Below are 23,739 nucleotides of genomic sequence, written 5' to 3'. Positions count from 1 at the left end.
AAAAAATATTAAAAATTATGGGCGACATACTTTATTAGCAGCAAATTTATCAGTCTTGGGAGTTTCAATTAATGATACATCTAACAAGAGTCAATTATGTGCTACGATAGTAAACAAACAAACCAACCAACAAAAAGACCAGTGAGACCTTCAGGAGCAGCGAAAGAATACAATGCGTGAAAAAAAAAATTATCACCCTACTCTTCGTTGCTCTGACAAGTGTGTTTAATACTCCCTCATGTAAGACATCTATAGGCAAATGAGAATACGTTGAAAAGCTAGCAAATAAGGTGGTATGGGAAACTAGATCACATGAAGAAAACTGAAGGAACTGAACACAGAACCTGGAGAAGAGAAAACTCAGGCAAATGACAGGGAAAAAAGAAAGCAACTTTTTCTATGTGTTAAAAACATTTTTTTGAAAGAAGAGCCCCATTTGTTCTGCCTATCGAAAAAAAGGACACGTAGGCTTCACACAGAGAAAAATGTTATAAAAGTCAAAACTGTCTCATTATGGGAGAGGTTGCCATATTAGTCAGGTGTCTTGCTTACAAGTGGGAAAACAAACCAAAAAAAGGAAGGAAAAAGGGGGGACTTGTTGACCCGCACACTCAAGAAACCTTTGAGCACAGTACATTCAGAGGTTTAAGAAGTGTCTTTATGCTCTCCTTTTCCAAGCTTCCATCTTTTCTATGCTTGGTTTCTTTCTTAGGTGACTTCTTGATACAAGAGAACTGAGAGAGCTACTGGAAGAACCAGGCCTACCAGAGCTTGAAATTACAGAGGAAAGAAAGCAGCCCTCTATTTCCTATTTTCCACTTGTGAGTTATAGGAGAACTGTAATTGGGTCTGCTTGGCTCCCAAGGTAGTTACTTCTTAGACCAATCATTATAGACGATGGGGGATGGATTCTGTGAGAGAACTCCCCTGGGTCTCGTGCCTACTCCTAACATTACGGCAACCATGATTGACATCAGCAGAATCACTCTAAGCAGAAGACAGGACAGTAGGTAGCTGTGTAGGCCAAAACAAACAGGAAAAAAAAATGAACGAAACAAAAACCAAACTAAAATAATATGCACCACAGCTACTTGGGAAGGTAATGAATTTCTCACCACTGAATATGTTTGAGCAAAAGCTAAATAACAACTTGTCAGTGATAAAAGGCCATTTTGCCCCTTGTCAACTGTGGAACCCTGAGTAAGTCATTCATTTCCTCATTCAGTCAACAAATAATCATTTAGCACATACAACATGGTAGACCACGAAAACACAATGGTATACGAGACAGATAAGGTACCTGCCCTGGAGGACCTTACAATCCACGGCCCCTAATCTATACAAGAGATTAGATTTGTCACACATTATTAGCGTTTAAAAGAAAAGATGTATGCAGAAACTGACAATTATAAAATAATATACAAATGTAAGATATTAAAGAGCATAAATAAAATAGCTAATATTTGGCCTGGGAAAGGTAGAAGGGAGTTAAAAGCAAACTTCATCTCAAAAGGAATTTGATCTACACACACTATATACAGACTTCCCGACTCCACTATACCAGCCTGTGGTCCAGTCCAAAATGAATTATTTCATCCAGTAAATATCAAGGGGAAAAAAAAACCTCAGGGTGATTTCTCAGCCTAGGTGATACAATGAGAGATTTACGGAACAGATCATCCAATGGGTCATAAACACTATGCCACTGCTTTTGAGACAGGAGTCTGAGTGAAGTCCATAGCAGGCTTGACCGCAGGGCCAAGCCCAAAAAAAGGGTAACTTTTAAGAGTAGCCAGAATGCCTCAGCACCTAGCCTTCTAGGATGCCAGTGGCAGTGGCCTGCTAAGCTAAAACTTAAAGGACATGAAACAACTTTGGGAAGGGTGGGTAGCCCCACAACAGACTCAGTAACAATATCTTATCCAGGAATGTGTCATCAGTGCCTGGGCATAGCTCCAAACACATCTTCTGTGTGAATGCTGCCATTAGTGGAACACACTCTAATTTTAACTATACCTTTTTTGGGAAGCTCTTAATGTGAGTCATGGTCGCTTCATCTTTCTAAGCTTCAACTTCCTAATCTGAAGATGAAATAAAAGTAAGTGTAAACTTACTTATAAATTCTTAAAAAAAAAAAACCTAAATGAATTTACAGGATAAATAATGGAATATTGCCTCTCTGCGACTAATTCTTAAAGGTGGCCTGAGGTACAATTTTATTGCCTTAAGTGAATGCCAATTTCCCCCATTGAAATCTATCTATTCTGTGAAGACAATCTAAGATGTAAGAATTTACTGTTAACCTATGGGACTCAAATTTTTTTGTATTCATTTTGAATTTTAAAATGTGGTCAGATACTGTTTTTTGAGGAGTGGGGAATGAGGTTATTGGGCAATGTGGAAAAATAAAGTTGCCCACCACTGTCTCAGATTTTACCCTGGTTATATCCCTCACGTTCTTTCCCAGACACATGTATGATTGGTGATCGCCCTGGATGTATGATAGGAAGTAGCAGGACTACGAGAAACCTCTACATCAGACGTACTTCCTTCAGCCTAGCTTCCAAATCATCTGAGTTGAAAGGTTTGTTTAGACCAGGATTAGATTCTGCCCCCATAGGACCCTTTACATCTTTAAATCAGACATTGAAACCAAATGTGGAATTTCCTTCTAGCTCCAAAATATTAATGTCATATCTTCACCACAAGAATAAACCGAGAATAATCTAAAGAAATTTCACCCCGTCTTAAAGCGGCAAATAGGATACAGAAATTTTGCCCAGCTGACTCAAAACGAAAAGTCTAGAAGTAATTGCCAAAACATCTACCTCAAAGGGGATATTTAAATTGAATGAGGAATTCCATCCCTAGGTAATGACCGATGCTTTGGTGTCGAAACACCAATGAAATGTCAATGTCTTTTATTTTTCCATTTTTCAAAGATAAAATGGGCTTCTGAATCAAAGAATTTTTTGAAATATTTTGTGTTCTATGGGTACTGTTGATCACTGGAGTGGAAGGTGAATTTTGTTTTTTTTTTATTTTAAATTTTGTTTTAATTCCCAACTTTCCATTATTGCATGCTTCAGTCATTTGGCAATGAGAGGATCAGATGTCTTCTCAAAGGTCAGGTTATTCCTTCCCTGTTCGTATTAATCTCCATTACATTTTTTTCTTATGAGAAGGATAAAGGGGTATGTGTGTGTGTGTATGTGTGTGTATCTTTCCTTTTGTTCTGAGGACAACAAAATAGCAGGCTCTCTTTGGATCTTCTGAGTCTTTGCAGCTCAGGTATTTCCAATTAAGTGACCCTGCTTCTTTTTTGACAGAGTCTATTACCTCATGGCTGTGTTTACCAACATGTCTCCTGACATAGCACACATGAAGCAAACAAGACTGCCTCTAGCTGGAGGTGATCGGCTGCATAGGAGCTCTTCTCAGGGAGACCAGAACAGAGCACCAACAACTCTTTAGCAATTCAGTTGTCAGTGACTCCCTTCAAAGAGTTGAAGCACAGTCTTTCCAACAATTCTGTTAAAAAGATCACCTAATTTTTCAATATCAATTTACAGGCTTGCATTCTCCTTCTCACTAAAATACATTAATTGTCAATACGTCTGGAATGATTTAGTGTTGTTTTCCCCAAATGCAGGTTACTTGAACAGGGTGGGTCCCTTTCCACACGCTGGAGGATCTCCCTCTGGCTGCACTGTTTCTGATAGTGTTGTTCTCTCCTATATATTTTTGCTGCATTATTCTACAATCAGGAAGCTCACAAGTAAAGAATCTATATCCTACAGATTCACAAAATCCCTTTCAAAATTTAAGAATCTAGGCTTCAAAGGAAAAGGTAAAATTAGGCAATCTGGACTCAAGAAACAACATTTCAGGGCGCCTGGGTGGCTCAGTCGTTAAGCGTCTGCCTTCGGCTCAGGGCGCGATCCTAGCGTTCTGGGATCGAGCCCCGCATCAGGCTCCTCTGCTGGGAGCCTGCTTCTTCCTCTCCCACTCCCCCTGCCTGTGTTCCCTCTCTCCCTGGCTGTCTCTCAGTCAAATATATAAACAAAATCTTTAAAAAAACAACAACAACAACATTTCAATGTCAAAGACATATAGGGATGGGCATATTTGTAACAGGAAAGAATTCATGTTTGCTGAACATGGCTGGCCTCTACCTAGTGTCATGAGAACTGCCCTTTCTGAAGGGCACTGTGAGTAGAGGCCACCGGAGGGCTTTTTGAAGAGTGGGTTGGTGAGGATGCAGCATTTCTCAGGTGGCACTACGGCTGACTGTCATGGGAGTTTTCATTTTTTAAGTTTTGGTTTGCATGCAACAGTGATTTCAGAGGGCTAAGGAGAAGAAAAGGGAGTGAGCTAACCAATAAGCCTGCTTATTCCTCACTTCCTTTAACTGCTTCTCAACATAGTATTGGGAGCAATTGATTTAGTAAGTCTGAATTTAGTATACAAAAAGACCTCTTCCTAAAGCATGCTAGTTAATATCAGAATCTTTTGAGAGAAATACTCTTTTTATACCCCTGAAGGAAAGAAATGAACCTACAAAAATGAGGATGTGCTTTCTCCCATGGCTTTGTTCCTACTTGCTGTCTCACTTTCTCATTCTCAAGTTCTAATGACATAAAAGTCAAAAATCCAATTGATTTTGCTTATAAGTCATTTTACACTATCTTGGTTCATTTTTTAAAGAGAAACAGTTAAATCACACTTTTCAAAGTTGATTTTTATGGTTTAAGGGTTTGTGAAAGTTCGCCACTAAAGTTTTCTTTTTTCTTTGTTTTGTTTTGTTTGCTTTTTAAGTGATTTTACCATCCCTTGGTTTCATTATTTCCCTGAGGGAAGTGATGTCCTTATATTTTAAAGATGCTGATCAAAAGCTTGGAATCCTTTCTTTTGTTATTTTCCAGCTGACTGCTTCCAGAAATAGATTATAACCCACAATGAACACTCAACCGCTTCTATTTTTGTTTTCAAATTAAACTACTGCTTTAATTAAAAAACCATTTAACCATGATCATAAAATTTTGACTAAAAAGATATATAAACATTAAAATGCTAATGGTAAGTACATGCCTTTGTAGACTTTGAAAAACAAAAATGTTATTATACACATAAACACAGAGTTGGAGAGAAACAGAATTGAAATAAATAGCTTCTGTCATTATTTATGGGAAATGAAAATCTTGGGAATTATATGAAAATCTTATCAGAAATTATTTACCTAACGATTTATTTAAAATACATATAACTGGGGACAAAAACAGTTCTCATTCTAGTTCTCTGGAACTGCCAACTTTTGAAGAGAAAATTCTGATGGTATTCTTGAGGTGTAACAATAGACTCAAGTATTTATTATAATTCAAACAAAACCTAATTGACTAGACCATCTAAAAAGGTAACATTGTGATATATATTCAGTGAAATTTGTGTGCAATTACTAAATAATAGCAAATTTCTCTTTTGTATGGCAGCTGCACATATGTGTGCAATGTATACATATGGATGTAAGCAGAATGAAAGCCATCTTTGTGTATTTATAAAGTTCCTTTTTAGTGAATCCAAGTTTAATAAAAAGTCATCTGCAGCAAAATATTTGAAAGAGAGCATATAAAAATCAAAGGGTTTTATTTTCTCAGGTGCTTTCACTGGCAAAAAAAGAGCCCTTTCTAAATGTTCAGAGATATAAAGGAAAGAATCAAGAAGAGTTAAGTAATCCCCCACCTCTGATAATATCATCATGAAATGTAACTCTCCTAAAAATGTGTCTAATACAATTGACAAAGGCTGGTTATACTCAATGAACTGTTGCTGAGAATATGGCTATTCTTATTTTCTAAGGTTGAAATATGAAAACATAAAAATGCTGTGAAATGTACAGGACGGAATACCACTTTGTCAGTGGGCTCTACTGGGTTGAAATTTCTGGAGAATATTATGGTGTTCTTGTCAACTTTGGACTCCTTAGTGAGCTACTTGTTTTTCCTTATTTTTATTATTGCCTTGGTTTTCAGGGGTTTTTTATCCCCCCGCAGCTAATACGGAGTACTTCTTAATATTTTTAGATTGTCCCTTCTGTCTCCTAATAATTCTCCAGCCAGTCTAATTATTATCAGCTACCATTGAGATTGTGATTCATTTACAATTACATCAAGAAAAGCCTGTTCATTTTGCCTATTTAGGGGCATGATTTAAAATTTACAATAATTCATCAGTTCCCTAATCAGAGCATCGGATTTCACCCACCTGACCAAAAATCACTGCATCTAATGTAGTTTGCAAAAGACAGCATTTGTCCTTTTGAGTCATACTGGGCTTTCTCAGAAATGTCCTCTCATTGCACAGACATTTCCTTTACTAAAACGACTGGCTCATTGCAGCTAAACACACCCATATGGCCTGCCCCAAAGGCTGCCTTTAATAAACTGGCCAAATAAAACACTGAGAATGTCTGTAGAGGAAGGACACTAATGAGTACTTTTTAGAAAATGACTAGAATGTGGTTTTATTGAAAACTACAGTACTAAAAAGAGAGAGAGATAGAGAAACTAGGCAACGGTGGCCAAGTTTCCATAGAGACACTCGTTTATCTCATTAATCCATTCTTTCCTTTCATAGTAACTTTTATCTGGATCATATTACCACTTAAAATAAAGACTATTTCTGTCTGTCTTGCAGGTAGCTATGGCATTTGACTAAGTTCTGGCTAATGGGATGTCTGCAACTCGAAGTGGAGAGACATGTCCTAATCCTCCCCCTTCCTCCACCCTGCTACCTAAAAAGTGGATGTGGAAAGGAAGTGTGGAAAACCAGAAGGATGAAGACCGCACCAGAGACATGCTGTAGCCACATGATGAAATCTCCTGGGTCTCTGGCAACCAAATGGAATTGCTCTACTCCAACTTTTACATGAGAGAGAAATGAAACTCTGTTTTGTTTAAGATACTGTTATTTGGAGTCAATGGTATAAGCAGCTGAAGCTATGTGCTACTTCTTCCCATGAACAGCCAGGTTTTATATGCTAGCCTTCAGATGTCTGAGAGTCACCACACACAGAGTTCTGATAATCTTATGTTTTTATTGTTCTAAGGAATGACTTAAACTTTTTGCTAAACCATCTGGACCTTAATGTTGAAATCTCTAAAAATCATTGCTCTGTGCTACCCGCTGGGTTCTATTACTAGTGACCACAAGGAACAAGGGGTGGAAATGGGCTTGGGGAAAGGCAAGGTGCTGAACCAAGGTCAGTTTATAGATATAATTGTGAAATCAAGATTAGACATTTGACAATGTTTTACCAGGAACAAAAGTTATGGTCTCTTGAATTTAAGCCTGGTGCAGGGCTCATTCTCCTGCTATTTTGCCCTTCTTATATATAAAGAACTATCAGAAACCAAATATGAAGTGTACATACCTGAGCAATTTTTCTAGTTTTTCCCTTTTCTTATTTTCTATGTATTTCTCTTTGTCAGTTATTTACAAGCCATTAGCTGAACATCTCTCCCACTTAAAAATTAGTCCTATGATTCACAAGTGGCCCTTTCCAAGTCTGTACCTTCTCTCACTTCATGTTTTGGGGAATAAGACAGATGGTGGTTATCACTTTATTCTTATTAATTTCTTGAACCCACACCTCTCTACTGTTGGTTTATGAAGGACCAGTGTTTCATTGTCAATAGTGTTCTATTTATTTGTCACACCCCTGAGTGCTTTTTAGGTTGATTCTTCATGAAGCATTCATGAAGACAGCGTTTTATAGAATAACAGTGTCTAACTGTTTAAAGGTCATGTAGTCCAACATCACAACTAGCACAAAAAACTCTTGTAGCTAGTTGCTAGTTGTGTTTGAGTGAATTACTTAACCTCTCTGAACCTCGGGTTCTTACTTATAAGTGCAAATAAATTCCTACATTATTCAGTTAGCACAGTTCAATAATAGTAGTAATGACACCCAATGAAATTATTGCTTGATGTTGCTATTGTGTTGTTAATAAAGTTTAGCCTTCTCTTGATAGCTTAAAATAAAGTCTCCTCATCTGAGAAATTAAAGTATTTTAGTTACTCTCTGGAGTAAAAGAAAAATTCATTCTCTGTAATTTTAACCATCTGTCCTGGACTTTCCCTCAGGGCTTGAAGATTGAATCTATTCTGTCCGCATGATCCTGATTCTTTGCAACGAAACTTTTTATTCCTCAGGCTGAACATTCCTGGTGATTCTAACATTCTCAGACATGATAGAGATTCAAGTCTTTTCCATGAAGCTGACTTTTCCCCTCCCGATAATCTGTGTCTTGAGTCCCTCTCAAAGTAGAATACACAGACCCAAAGCAGACAGTTTAAGCAGTGACCTGACTTGAACTTTTTGATGGAGAGCAGTAGGCAAGCACATGCATCCTTTCAAAAGAAGCCTAACTTAGAGGAAAGTTTTATTCAAAGTAGGGACTCCTTTATCCAAGCTTTCTTCCTCAAACTTTGCTCCCCACTTCTTTTTCATTTGGGTTTAACCACTTTGGTATGATTCAGATATGATTAATGAACAATCAAAGGACCTGTGTTTGTTTGTAGTTTCAGTCATATATGAGTTGGGTAAACTTGGACAATGCCTCGTTTTCATCATTTGCAAAATCCCTGCCTTGCCTATCATACTGGATTAATCTAAGATTCAAATGAAAACATGAATGACAAAGCACCATATAAATATTGTACGTGTTGATAGTAACAAAATTGTCCTTTCTGCAATATTTTCCATCCTTTCTGAGTTTCCTTGTTCATAAAATGGGAACTAAAATACAGAATTATGTAAGGATCAATATGTGTGCAGTTAATATTGTGCAATAGTATAACATGGTTTCTGGCACAGATTGGTCAATAAATGTGAAATTTGTAATTCATAGTTGATAGATTCTGGCTCTGAAAATGACATAGACATTGTACCCATTTGCATGAATACAAGTCATTTTGTAATCATCCTCTATGGAATTTTTAAGGAGATGAGACACTAATCTGAAAATAGGTCACTTGAAAGTTACTCTCCTGCATGACAGAAGAGTTAGAGTCACCAAATTATTTCCTTGAAATGAATGACAAAGGTAATTTTCTCCTCTGTTCATTAACAATCATTGTTCCTTAAAGTCTCACATATGCACAAATCCATAAGAGAAATCCATTGAAATATAATATATTACCCTTAGGTAGAAATAGTGAGATACTACTTATCAAAGAGCACTTTATATATGTGCTGCTGAAGCAAGCACTATGAAATAGCACTTCAATTCTCCAAAAGAGATAATTCACACTTTCAGTTCAAAGAGCTTGCTCTTCTGATGGTAGCTTAACCTGGATGAACTTAACTGCCTAACCCAAATGAACAGCTCACTATATCTCCTGACCTCTTTCTAAATGTATAAAGAGCAGACAACCACATAAATTCACACTCTGTCGAATTTGGTATCCAATGTCTATTGGATATAAGGTGGTTTTTATTTTTGTTGTTGTTATCATTTACATTCTTTTGGTCTCTGGCTATATTCCTATATTCCCTCATATTATCCATTTATAGTTATTTTAAGTCTTTAAAAATACCTTATTTTTGGTATGGTAAAAACAGATTTTTAATTGAACTTAAAGGATTCTTCCTTCATGCACTGCCTCAAATTCTGAGCCGTAACAGAAAAATGTTATTGGGAAAAAATTTAGAAACCAAGTTAACCTGACCACTTCAGCTTCAACCACAATGAAAAGTAGCATTTACTGTTATTCATTTATTAAATATAATGTGACCACAAGCTACATCTGTTCTTAAAATTGTCCAACTGTCACCTAAAACTTCTTTCTCCCATTCTCCTCCTTCTCTCTAAATAGTAACAATCTTATAACCGCTTCAGAGGGAAAAATAAGGACATGATTTCAAAACATACTCAAATGCCCATTTCAAAATAGTCTTCCTCATTTATTTATTCATTCTTCTACTCAAAGGGTACCTCAAACATTTATAGAGTCTGGACGCTTTAGGAGATAACAAAGTATTTCTCAATCCCAAATACAAAATGAGGGAGCTTTCAATCTATTACCAAGAAGCTATTGTCTCCCAGAAGAAGGTCCTAATGCACACATGATTAATACACAATATGGAAAGCACTGAGTCTTATTAAGAGAATATAGTAAAATAACTATAGAAGAGCAGAAAATTGAAAGATCTTAGTTAGCCTCACTACATAGCCACACTATATAATCTGTTTCCCAGTTACAGCTATGATTTTGGAACCTAGACATGGGAAAGGAGAGATTTTCTAGGGAACAGAAAGAACTTGAACAAAGAAATAGAGATAGAAAATTACATAAATGTGCAGATATAACAATTAGTATAATTAACCTGACTTCATACTAATTCAGAGGAATTAGGAGGAAAATGAGACAAAAAAATTAAAAATAAAGATTTGAGTCTTTGTCAAGCTAGGTTATACACTTTTTACCTATTTGGAAATAGTGAGCCATTGGTGGTTTTCTGGTAGGCCAAAGGCTTCAGGAACATTAATCGGACAGTTTGTCTTGAATGAATTGGAAGGGAAAACTGAAGTGAGAGATAGCTTGGATACTCATCGCAATGACCTAAATAATAAGCAAAAAGAGCCTCTTTCAGGAATGGAGTAGAGGAGTTAGATGGACACAAGAGAAATATAGGGATGTCTGTGTGGCTCAGTTGGGTAAGCTTCCCACTCTTGATTTCAGCTCAGGTCATGATCTCAGTGTTGCAAGACTGAGCCCTGAGTTGGGCTCCATGTTGGGTGTGGAGACTGCTTAAAATTCTTAAAATTCTCTCTCTCCCTCTCCCTTTGCCCATCCCCCCTGTTCTCTCTTTCTCTAAAAAACAAAACAAAATAAAACATACATTGTGAGACAATGAATCTCAAATAAATATTCAATGTGTATGTGATTTTCAGTCAAACCAATGATGCAGAATTGTCCCAGGCTTAATTTTTTGTTTTTGTTTTTGTTTTTGTTTTCAGGCTTAATTTTGGACTTAACATTGTATCTGAATACCAAATACTAAAATAAGTAAAACCTAGACATAAATTGATAAAACATAATAAAAATGCCACATTATTTAAAACAATACAAAATTAAATATTCTATTCTTTACAAACACTATACTTCCCTGATTTCTATTCTCTTTTATTTTTGTAAAAACAATGTAGGATTGCTTGTGCATTTAACTATGAACAACGAAAAGTCCATATTCAGCCTCATTTATATGTGTAACATTCATATTTAAAATTATCTCTCAATCATACTTCAAGCAAAACTATAAAAAAGCAACCTCTCACATATTCATCAAAGCCTCTACAAAGCAGATTTCATTGGAGAGTTCCTTCCAGAAGGCGGGCAGTAGGATAGAATTTCCTGAGTACAGTGATCTTCAGTGCCAGGTCTGACAAGCAAATGGATGGCTTTTTCTATACTTGGAAAGACTCAGAAAAGTAAGAGTTGAAGAAGGAAAATTGGGGGTAAAACAGAAATAGGGTAAGAAGAAACAATATTCGAAAATATTGGGGCTCAGATTCTGAATTTATACACCTGCTTATAAAATGTACAAATGTTTTTTGTAAAATTCATATTTACATATAAATGGAAATATTATAATTATAGACCTATAGAGTTATAAAAGTTGAAATGCAGACATGACCTTACAGGTACTGTATCATAACTTTATTTTGTGGACAAGCTGTTGCTGAGGACAGCTAAGACTCCAATCTCTTCTCTCTCTCTGTCTAGGTTTCTTGTTAATAATATCAGCATCATTAAAATAGACTTTATTTCTAAAATGCAATATAGTCTGTGTTTTATAGAAAGAGCAAACAACATTTGAATATGAACTAATCCTCTGAGATTTGGAGATTAAGCCCATTTCATGACTACATTCATCATGAGTGTCCCTAATGACTCAACAACAACCCTCTCTATTGGCTACTGTGCATTTTCCATGGCTCTGACTCTCTGCTTTCCTCCCTTCCCTTATGCACTGCTCACATGGCATCTGATTTGGATCTGGAGATTTGGCAGCTCTTTAACATGGGTCTTTGTCACATTTTATAAGTATGTAAGCTGTTAATTTACTAGATCAAAGAATGGAAAAAGCTATAGGCCATACCCTCATCAAAAGCAAGTATGTATGAATGGAGTATGATGATTCAAAAACATCACAAACTGCAATTATTTCATTAAAGGATTATGAACTAACAAACCAGATGAAGTGGAGAATTTCCTTTCAGGAATAAGGAGAAACCACAAGAGTGAGTAAAAACACCTAAGATAGAAAGAAATACAAATGTTAATCTAGAACTAAAAATGGCACTTAAAAAAAAGATACATTCTAGGAGCATTTATCTAAAATTAGGTGAAAATGACTTTTGGTTATTCATCACTAATTAAAATGTCAATATCTATGTCCTTCTTAGTTACTGAAATTCTTTGAAAATAAATTATTTTTAGAAATATAATGCTTTTGTATTATTTACAATTTGGGACATCATTGGGAATAGCATATTTAGACAATGACAACTGTGTCTGGTTATGATATTTTTTGCCAAAATAGGTGACATCATTATATAAATTAGACTTGACGTGTGATTATTGTGAAGTTCTTTTCTTTTCTCCCATTTTATTTCTGTTTAAACAACTGTGGAAGGGCAAAATGAAAATGTGTAAACAGTTTATTCTAGAACACTTGTAGGAAATTTTTCTTAATGTTGGCTGCATTTTTTTTCATTTTCCCCATGAAATGCAAGAGTGATGTTGGATAAAGAACTACATATGTCAGTACTATTTTAGCCATAATGCCTGTAGGTGTAATTAGATTTTTTTGCTTGAAATCCATGTTATTATGTGAGTTCGTGGCATGGCACTGCTGTGAGCAATCATCACAGAATGTCTACAATAGTCTTATAATGAGACACATATTTATATTAACACAATATTTTATTTTCCAATTGAAGTCACAATCTCCTTTTTCAGATCTATGGGTTGAAAAAATTCAAACCTTCTCCAAACATCCTGGATGATCCTATGACACATTGCCATATGTTAATAACAGATTTAAAATTTTCCTGGATAAGGGCAGATTTTGTAATTGTTCATAAGTAATCAGTGTATACCATAAGTAAGTGTGAATAGGAGACTGCCAGGATTGTTAAAAGAAAAGTAATAAAAGGTGAAATATATGTAAATAATATCCAGAGATATATATATATATATGCAGAAAATTCCATCATAATTAGATAAGCAAGCAAAACAGATGGTTTTGAAATTCAGAGTTAAGATATGATTTACTTAGTTTAGCAAATGTCGGAGATATCTGATTCAAATACTGCCTGCATTTCCTACTGGCTTTGTAACTTAAGATTCCTAATCTCTCTTAAAAGATAACTTTTTTAGGGTGCCTGTGTGGCTCAGTCAGTTAAGCACCTACCTTTGGCTCAGGTCATAATCCCAGGGTCCTGGGATCAAGCCCCATACCAGGCTCCCTGCTCAAAGAGGAATCTGCTTTTCCTTCTTCCTCTGCCCTCCCACCCAATGCATGCTCACTCTCTCTCTCTCTCTCAAATAAATAAATAAAATCTTTTAAAAAAATAACTTTTTCTGTAAACAAACAAATATCTTCTTTATAGAATTCATATTCAGTATATAATAAACAGTATTTTCTCCTCTCCAACCTGTAGATCTGAACAATAGTCTTAAAGTTCCTCTCAGTTTGATTAAACTTCAAATAATTTGTTCTTCATGACTATAGGTCCTGACTTCCCTTATCTTAGAGCATTAACCTTAGAAAACTTGCAATTGTGAATTTTTTTCTGTCTCTTTGATATCTAAATCTTTTTCCAGTCTCTTGCCAGTTTTACAACTCTTTCTCAAGGACATGGGAGCCATTCCTTTGAAATGCAATCATCAAGAAAGATAGGGAGACTTCCAAGACCAGTTCCATGTATAATGAGCTTAGTCCTCATGCTTCTTGCAGCGGGAGAGGGAAAGGAACCACTTAGAAATACTTCAGAGCACTCTGTTCTTACCAAGGACTGACCTCAGAAGAAAACTGGTTAACCAGAGGCTAACCTGTTTGGATATAATCAGAGCTTAACTGACCTGGGAGAAGTAAATAGCCAATTCCAGCTCACTCTAGCCATCCTATCAAGACAGAAAAATTTATGAAGTTCAAAGTTTTACAGCCATTCCTTTTGCCTGGTACATCATGTTGACCTATCAAGAAAAATTACAAGGCATACCAAATGGCAAAAAAATACAATTTGAAGAGACAGAATAAATATCAGAACCAGACATGGAAGTGATATTGGAATTAACAAATCAGGAATTTAAAACTATCATTATTATGTTAAGGGCTCTAATGGATACTGTAGGCTTGCAAGTGTAGGGGCTAAGGATAGGCCACCTCAAGATGGTTCATTCTGGCATAAACATTTTGAGTTAAAATCAATCAAACCTCATCAGATTCAAGAAAAGTTCTTCACCTCCTCCTCAACTGCCTATCTGTACCAGGAAGAGAGCTATTAACAGAAATTCCTCTTTACCTAAAAAACTTATCTGCATAATAGGGCAATCTTTGTTTTCTAAACATCTCCTCTCATCTTCCAGCTAACTGTCCTTCTCCCCTTTGTATCATCCGACCACTATTCCTCTTCTTGGCTCATACAAGTTTCATGTTGCCTCACTGTCTTTGGAATTTCTGTATCTGTGTGGATTCCCTTATATGCACGCTATTAAATTTAATTTTCTCCTGTTAATCTGTCTCATGTCCATTTGATTCTTAGTCCAACTAGAAGGAACTTGGAAGGGCAGAGAAAATTCTTCCACCCGAACACAAAACAGATGGGCAATGTAAGCAGAGAGATGGGAATCTTAAGAATAAAAAAAGAAATGCTAGAAATAAAAAACACTGTAACAGAAATAAAGTGACTTTGATGAGCTAATCAGTAGACTGGTCACAGCTGAAAAAAGAATCTCTTAGCTTGAGGATATCTCAAAAGAAACCTCCAAAACTAAAAGCAAAGATAATAAAAGCGGAAACAAATAAACAAACAAATCAGAACAGAATATCTAAGGACTATGGGACAGTTACAAAGGGTTGAGCAAATGCATAATGGGAATACCAAAAGGAGAAGAGAGGAAGGAACAAAAGAAAATTTGAAACAATAATGAATGAGAATTTTCCAAAATTAATGCCAGACACCAAACCACAGATCTAAAAAGCTCAGAGAACACCAAGCATAGTAAGTGCAAAAAGAACTACACCTAGGCATATCATATTCAAACTACAGAAAATCAGGGATAAAAAACAAAATACTGAAAGAAGCCAGAAGAGAAAGTACCATACCAATAAAAGAACAAAGACAATTACATCTGACTTCTCAGAAGCCTTGCAAACAAGACAGTAGAAGTAAATATTTAAAGTGTTGAGAAAAAAAAAAAAATACTAGAATTTGAACCCTAAGAAATTATCCTTTAAAGTGAAGGAGAAATAAAGACTCTCAAACAAAAAATGATGAGTTTTTGTTGCGGATAGACCTGCCATACAAGAAATGTTAAAAAAAGTTTTTTGGTTTTGGTTTCGAGTTTTTTGTTTTTGTTTTTTTTAGAAAGGGAGAGAGAGGAGGTGGGGGAGGGGCAGAGGTAGATGGAGACAGAATCTTAAGCAGGCTCCACACCCAGCGAAGCCTGATGCTGGGCTCAATCTCATGACCCTGAGATCAAGACCTGATCAGACACTTAACCGACCGAGACACTCAGGTGCCCCTAATACAGTTTTTAAGAGAAAACTAAAATAGCATAGGTCAGAAACAAGTATATACATAAAGAAAGGAAGAGCACTGAAGAAGGGATAAATGAAAACAAAATAAAAACTTATTTTTCTCATTCTTAACTGATCTAACAAAAAATAGCTTGTTTAAAATAATAGTAGCAAAAGAGATATTTAATAGTATATACTTATATATAAATGAAATGAATGGCAACAATAATACCAGGGACAAGACAGAGGAAATAGATTGTTTGTTACCCTTAGGTAATCACACTACCCATGAAGTGGTATTTGAACGCAGACTTGGATTTCTGGTAAATGTATATTGCCAACTCTAGGGAAGTCACTAAAAAGGTTTAAAAATAAGTATAACTGATATGCTAAGAAATGTGAGAAAATGGAATCATAAAATATTCAATTAAAACCATAGAAGTTCAAAAAAGAGTAGAGGACAAAAATAGGAGCAAAGAACAGGGCAACATTTAGAAAAGAAAAGCAAACATGGTAGACATCAATCCAAATATATTAATAATCATATTGAATGTCAATCTTCTAAATACTTTAATAGAAAAGATTGTCAGAGTGGATCAAAAAACGAGACCCAACTCTGTTATCTATAAGAAACCTACGTTAAATATAAAGACACATACAGATTAAAGGTAAATGGACAAAGAAAAATATACAATGTTAACAAGAAATCAAAAGAAAGCTGGGGTAGCTATATTAATTTCAGACAAAGCTGATTTTAAAGCAAGGAGAGTTATCAGAGATAAAGAAGGGTATTACATGATAAGAAAGGGGGTTATTCTTAAGGACATAGCAATCCTTAATGTGTATGTATCTAACAACACAGCATCAACCTACCTGAGACAAAAACTGTTAGAACTACAGGGAGAAATAGATGAACCCACTATCATAATTGGAGACTTAAACACCAATCTACCAGAAATGGACAGATGCAGCAGATGGAAAACAGTAATGACTTAGTTGAACACAAAAATTACCATCAATAAACTAGATATAATAGACATCTTCACATATATAGACTACTTCATCCAATGACAGCTAAATACACATATTTCTCAACCTCACGTGGAACTTTCACCAAAATATATGACATTCTGGGGAGGGAGTTAAGATGGCGGAGTAGTAGGGGTACCCTGAGCTTGCCTTGTCCCTTAAACACAGCTAGATCAACATCCAACTATTTTGAACAACTAGGAATATGATCTGAGGATTAAGAAAACAATCTGTGCAGTTGGAGGGAGGGAAAGTGGCAGATGTGAGGTTCAGGGCCATGAACTGCAGGGGGAGGAAAGCCACAGGGCTGCAAAGGGAAGGAAACGCTTTCTGCAAAAGCAAAGTAAGGGAGAAGGAGAGAGCGCAGTGGGTAGAGACTTCACAATAAGCTGTGGGGACGAGATCCTTTGGTCGCACTGGGAGAGATTGTTCCCCTTCCCAGAGTACATTAGAAGAGAGTATTTTGCCTCTCCAAGGATAAAAGACCAGCTGAGAGCCATTGAGCACCATTCAACAGCAGGGTTAGAGGTGTTCGTGTGGAGGGCAGAAAACCTCTTAACAGCTTTTTGCTGAGAGCCACAGTAGGCTTAAACCTCTGTGTTCCCACGTAGCAGCTGCTTTTCTGGGACAGAACTGAGCAGAGAGCAGAGACACCGGCAGACTGCAGATAACCTGGCCGCTACTTTTTGCTATCTGCCACAAGAGATTCGAGCCTCTCTGTGACTGCTTTTCTGGGACAGAACGGAGTAGGGGACTGAGTTGAGCCCCGAGGGCTGATAACCTGGTTCCAGCTTTTCACTGAGCATTACAATAAACTTTAGCCTCCGTGCGCAAACTGTGCATGCTCTTCTGGGACATGATGGTGCTGGAGCAACTGGAGGCTCCCCTCCAGGGGAGGGGAATGGGTCCGCACCTTGCCAGGCCCTTTAAAATTTGGGGTTTTGAATCCCAGCCACTGGCCTGATACAAAATACAGGAGATCGATGGTGCCAGGCACACCAGCGGCCTGTCAAGAGCAGTTTAAGGTTAAGAGCAGGGGACTGACTAAAGCCCTAGACATACTAAATTGTTCACTTTTCTGTGAGGACCTCCTGAACAGTGGTGGCCAAGAGTTCCTCTCCCCAGGGACAAGAGTGCAAGGTGTCACCATATTCTTCCTTCTCTACCATCCAACCCCCCCCACCACCACCACCAGCACAATTGGACTTCAGGGAGAAACACAATGCCTCCAGTGGAGGCTGGAGTCCCCTACACTAAATCTCACCTGCCTGGGCCAGGCAGGGGCATCTTTACAAGGGCAAGTCAGCTTCTGAGCCAGCCTAGCAGGCCTCCCCTTCTGTGGGAGATACTCAGAAGACCAAAACAGCCACCCTCCCGCATCCACCAAGTCCACTGATTAAAGAATGCTCCAAAACGTCAGCTTCTGGTGGAAATTGGACCAGGCTTTTTTTTTTTTTTTAATTTTTTAATTTTTTATTTCTCTATTTCTTACTTTTTTATCTTTTATTTTATATATATATAATATATATATTCCTTTTTTTCCCCTTTCTCTCTCTCTTTCTTTGGTATCAAGCTTCTAATTTTTTTGTTCATTTGTTGGTTTGTTTGTTTCCTTTTCTTATTTTTTGGATCAGGCTTCTTTTTTTTTTTTCTTTTTTCTTCTCTCCTTACTCTTTTTTTCCTTCTTTCTTTCCTATTCTTTGGAATCAGGCTTATAGTTTTTTGTTTGTTTGTTTGCAATTTTTTTCTTTTTTCTTTTCTCTTGTCCTGGATCAGGCTTTTTTTTTTCTTTTTTTCTTTTCCAGGCTTATCTTAACAAATCAAAGCACACCTAGTAAAAGGTGCAAACACTCCCCCCTACAGGCAAGGAGGAACTCTGTAGAGGATGGACCAGTGGAAAAGAACAGAAAAATGCAACAGCAGAGCGTACACAGCATACATCAGAAACACTTCCTTAATTTTTTGTTGTTTTTCTTCTCGTTGTTTTTTTTTTTTCCTTTTTCTTTCTTCCTTTCTTTTCTGGACAAAATGACAAGACAGAGAAATCACCCCAAAAGAAAGAACAGGAGGAAGTACTCACTGCCAGGTAGTTATTCAACATGGATATAAGTAAGATGTCCGAACTAGAATTTAAGACAACGATTATAAAGATACTACCTGGGGTGGAAAAAAGCATAGAGAATCCCACACTGTAGAGATAAGAAAACTAAAATCTAGTCAGGCCTAAAATAAAAATGCTATTAATGATATGCTGTCCCAAGTGGAGGCTGTATATATGAGGATGAATGAAGCAGAAAAGATAATCAGCAATATAGAAGATAAAATGATGGAAAATAAGGAAGCTGGAAAGAAGAGGGAAAGAAACCTATTAGATCATGAAGATAGACTGAGGGAACTCAGTGATTCCACAAAGTAAAATAATATCTGTATTATAGGAGTTCCAGAAGATGAGGAGCATAAGAAAGTGGCAGAAGGTTTATCTGAACAAATTACAGCTGAGGAATTCCCTAATCTGGGGAAGGAAACAGTCATTCAAGTCCACGAGACACAGAGAAACCCCCTCAAAATCAACAAATATAGATCAACACCTCAACATGTTATAGTGAAGCTTGCAAATTACAAAGATAAAGAGAAAATCCTGAAAGCAGCTCAAGACAAGTGGTCCTTAACCTGCAAGGGTAGACACATAAGGCTGGTAGCAGACCTGTCCACAGAGATCTGGAAGGTCAGAAAGGACTGGCATGACATATTCAATGTGCCAAATGGGAAAAATATGCAGCCAAGAATACTTTATCCAGCCAGTTGTCATTCAAAATGGAAAGAAAGACAAGAGTTTCCAGGACAAAAACTAAAGGAATATGTGAACACTAAACCAGCCCTGCAAGAAATATTAAAGGGGATCCTTTGAGCAGACAAAGAGAGCCCCAAAGTAACAAAGACCAGAAAGAACAAAGACAATCACAGGAACAGCAACTTTACAGTTAATACAATGGCACAAAATTCATATCATTCAATAATTACTCTGAATGTAAATAGATTAAATGCTCCAATCAAAAGACATATGGTAGCAGAATAGAAAAAAAAAAAAAAACGAACAAACAAAACAAAGCAAAAAATAAAACAAAACAAAAAAACAAGACCCATCTATATACTGCTTATAAGAGACTCATTTTATACCCAAAGACACCTCCAGCTTGAAAGTGAGGGTGTGGAGAACCATTTGTCATGCTAATGGACATCAAAAGAAAGCTGAAGTAGCCATCCTAGATTTTCAACCAAAGACTGTAATAAGAGATGAGGAAGGACACAATATCATAATAAAGGGGTCTAGCCAAAAAGAATATCTAACAATTGTTAATATTTATGCCTGTAACTTGGGGGCAGCCAAATATATAAACCAATTGATAACAAAATTAAAGAAATTCATTGATAATAATACAATAATACTAGAAGACTAACACCCCACTTACAGCAATGGACAGATCACCTAAGCTGAAAATCAACAAGGAAATAGGGCTTTGAATGACACACTGGTCCAGATGGACTTAACAGATGTATTCAGAGCATCTCACCCTAAAGCAACAGAATACATATTCTTTTCAAGTGCACATGGAATATTCTCAAGAACAGATCACATACTGGGTCACTAACCACAAAACAGACCTTAACAAACACAAATATATTGGGGTACCTGGGTGCCTCAGTCAGTTAAGCATCTACCTTTGGCTCAGGTCATGATCCTGGGGTCCCGGGATCAAGCCCCACATCAGGGTCCCTGCTCAGTGGGGAGCCTGAACCTCCCTCTGCCTCTGCTCATACTCTCTCCCTCTCTCAAATAAATAAATAAAAATCTTAAATAAAAAAATACAAAAATATTGAGATCATACCATGCATATTTTCATACACAGTGCTATGAAACTTGAAGTCAACAACAAGAAGAAATTTGGAAGGACCGCAGACACATGGAGGTTAAAAAACATCCTACTAAAGAATGAATGGGTCAACCAGGAAATTAAAGAATTACAAAAATACATAGAAGCAAATCAAAATAAAAACATGACTGTTCAAAACCTCTGAGATGCAGCAAAGGCAGTCCTAAGAAAGAAGTATATAGCAACACAGGCCTTCCTCAAGAAACAAGAAAAGCCTCAAATACACAACCTAACCTTATACCTAAAAGAGCTAGAAAAAGAACAACAAACAAAGCCTAAATCCATTAGGAGAAGAGATTAATAAAGATTAGAGCAGAAATCAATGAAATAGAAACCAAAAGAATAGTAGAACTGATCAATGAAACTAGGAGCCGATTCTTTGAAAGAATTAATATGATTAATAAACCCTTAGCCAGACTTACAAAAAGAATAGAGAAAGGACCCAAACAAATAAAATCATGAGTGAAAGAGGAGAGATCACAACCAACACCGAAGAAATACAAACAAATGTAAGAGAACATTATCAGCAATTATATGCCAACAAACTAGGTAATCTGGAAGAAATGGATGAATTCCTAGAAACATATAAACTACCAAAACTGAAACAGGTAGAAATAGAAAAGCTGAATAGACCCATAACAACCAAAGAATTTGAATCAGTAAACAAAATCTCTCAACAAACAAGAGTCCAGGGCCAGACGGCTTCCCAGGGGAATTCAACCAAACATTTAAAGAAGAATTAGTTCCTACTCTTCTGAAACTGTTCCAAAAAATAGAAATGGCATGGAAATTTCCAAACTCATTCTATGAAGCCAGCATTACCTTGATCCCAAAACCAGACAAAGACCCTACTAAAAAGGAGAATTACAGACCAATATCCCTGATGAACATGGATGCCAAAATTCTCATCAAAATACTAGCTAAGAGGATCCAACATTACATTAAAAGGATTATTCACCATGACCAAGTGGGATTTATTCCTGGGCTGCAGGGGTGGTTCAACATCTGCATATCAATTAGTGTGATACACCACATTTTAAAAAGAAAGGACAAGAACCATATGATCCTCTCAATAGATGCAAAAAAAAAAAAAAAGCATTTGACAAAATACAGCATCCTTTCTTGATAAAAAACCCTTTGCCATGTAGCGATAAAGGGAACATACCTCAATATTATAAAAGCTGTATACAAAAGACCCACAGTGAATATTATCCTCAACAGGGAAAAACTGAGAGCTTTTCCCTTAAGGTCGGGAACACGACAGGGATGTCCACTCTCATCACTGTTGTTCAACATAGATAGTACTGGAAGTCCTAGCCTCAGCAATCAGACAACAAAAAGAAATAAAAAGTATCCAAATTGGCTAGGAAGAAGTCAAACTTTCACTCTTCATAGACAACATGATACTCTATGTAGAAAACCCAAAAGACTCCATCCAAAAATTACAAGAACTGATACAGGAATTCAGCAAAGTGGCAGGATACAAAATTAATGCACAGAAGTCAGTTGCAATTGTATACACTAACAATGAAGCAGAAGAAAGAGAAATCAAGGAATCGATCCCTTTAACAATTGCACCAAAAACCATAAGATACCTAGGAATAAACCTAGCCAAAGAGGTAAATGATCTGTACTCTGAAAACTATAGAACACTTATGAAAGAAATTGAGGAAGACACAAAGAAATGGAAAACATTCCACGCTCATATATTGGAAGAACAAATATTGTTAAAATGTCTATGCTACCCAAAGCAATCTACATATTCAATGCAATCCCTATCAAAATACTACCAGCATTTTTCACAGAGCTGAAAAAAACAATCCTAAAATTTGTATGGAACCACGAAAGACTCTAAATAGCCAAAGTAATCTTGAAAAACAAGATCAAAGCTGGAGGCATCACAATTCTGGACTTCAAGCTATATTACAAAGCTGTAGTCATCAAGACCTTATGGTACTGGCACAAGAACAGACACATAGTTCAATGGAACAGACTAAAGAACTCAGAGATGGACCCTAAACTCTATGGCCAACTAATCTTTGACAAATCAGGAAATAATATCCAATGGGAAAAAAGTCTCTTCAATAAATGGTGTTGGGAAAATTGGACAGCCACATGCAGAAGAATGAAACTGGACCACTTTCTCACACCATACACAAAAATAAGTTCAAAATGGATGAAAGACCTAAATGTGAGACAGGAATCCATCAAAATCTTAGAGGAGAGCACAGGCAGCAACCTCTTTGACCTTGGCCACAGCAGCTTCTTGCTAGACTCATCTCCAAAGGCAAGGAAACAAAAGCAAAAATGAACTATTAGAACTTTGTCAAGATACAAAGCTTTTGCACAACAAAGGAAATAGTCAACAAAACAAAACAATGGAATGGGAGAAGATATTTGCAAATGACTTATTAGATAAAGGGCTAGTATCCAAAATCTATAAAGAATTCACCAAACTCAATACCCAAAAAACAAAAACCCAATCAAGAAATGGGCAGAAGATATGAACAGACATTTCTCTAAAGAAGAGATACAAATGACTAACAGACACATGAAAAAATGCTCAACATCATTCAGCTTCAGAGAAATACAAATCAAAACCACAATGATATACTACCTCACACCAGTCAGAATGACTAAAATTAACAACTGTTGTTGGTGAGAATGTAGAGAAAGGGGAACCTTCTTACATTCTTGGTGGGAATGCAAATGGGTCCAGCCACTCTGGAAAACAGTATGGAGTTCCCTCAGAAAGTTAAAAATAGATCTACCCTATGACCCAGCAATTGCACTATTAGGTATTTATCCAAAGGATACAAAAATAGTGATTCCAAGGGGCACATGCACCCCCAATGTTTATAGCAGCAATGTCCACAATAGCTGAATTATGGAAAGAGTCCAGATCTCTATCAATGGATGAATAGACAAAGAAGAGGTGGTATATATATATATATATATATATATATA

The sequence above is a fragment of the Ailuropoda melanoleuca genome, chromosome 7, assembly GCF_002007445.2.
Source record: "Ailuropoda melanoleuca isolate Jingjing chromosome 7, ASM200744v2, whole genome shotgun sequence".
NCBI classification, from domain to species: Eukaryota; Metazoa; Chordata; class Mammalia; order Carnivora; family Ursidae; genus Ailuropoda; species Ailuropoda melanoleuca.
Note: the sequence above shows the minus strand (reverse complement) of the source record.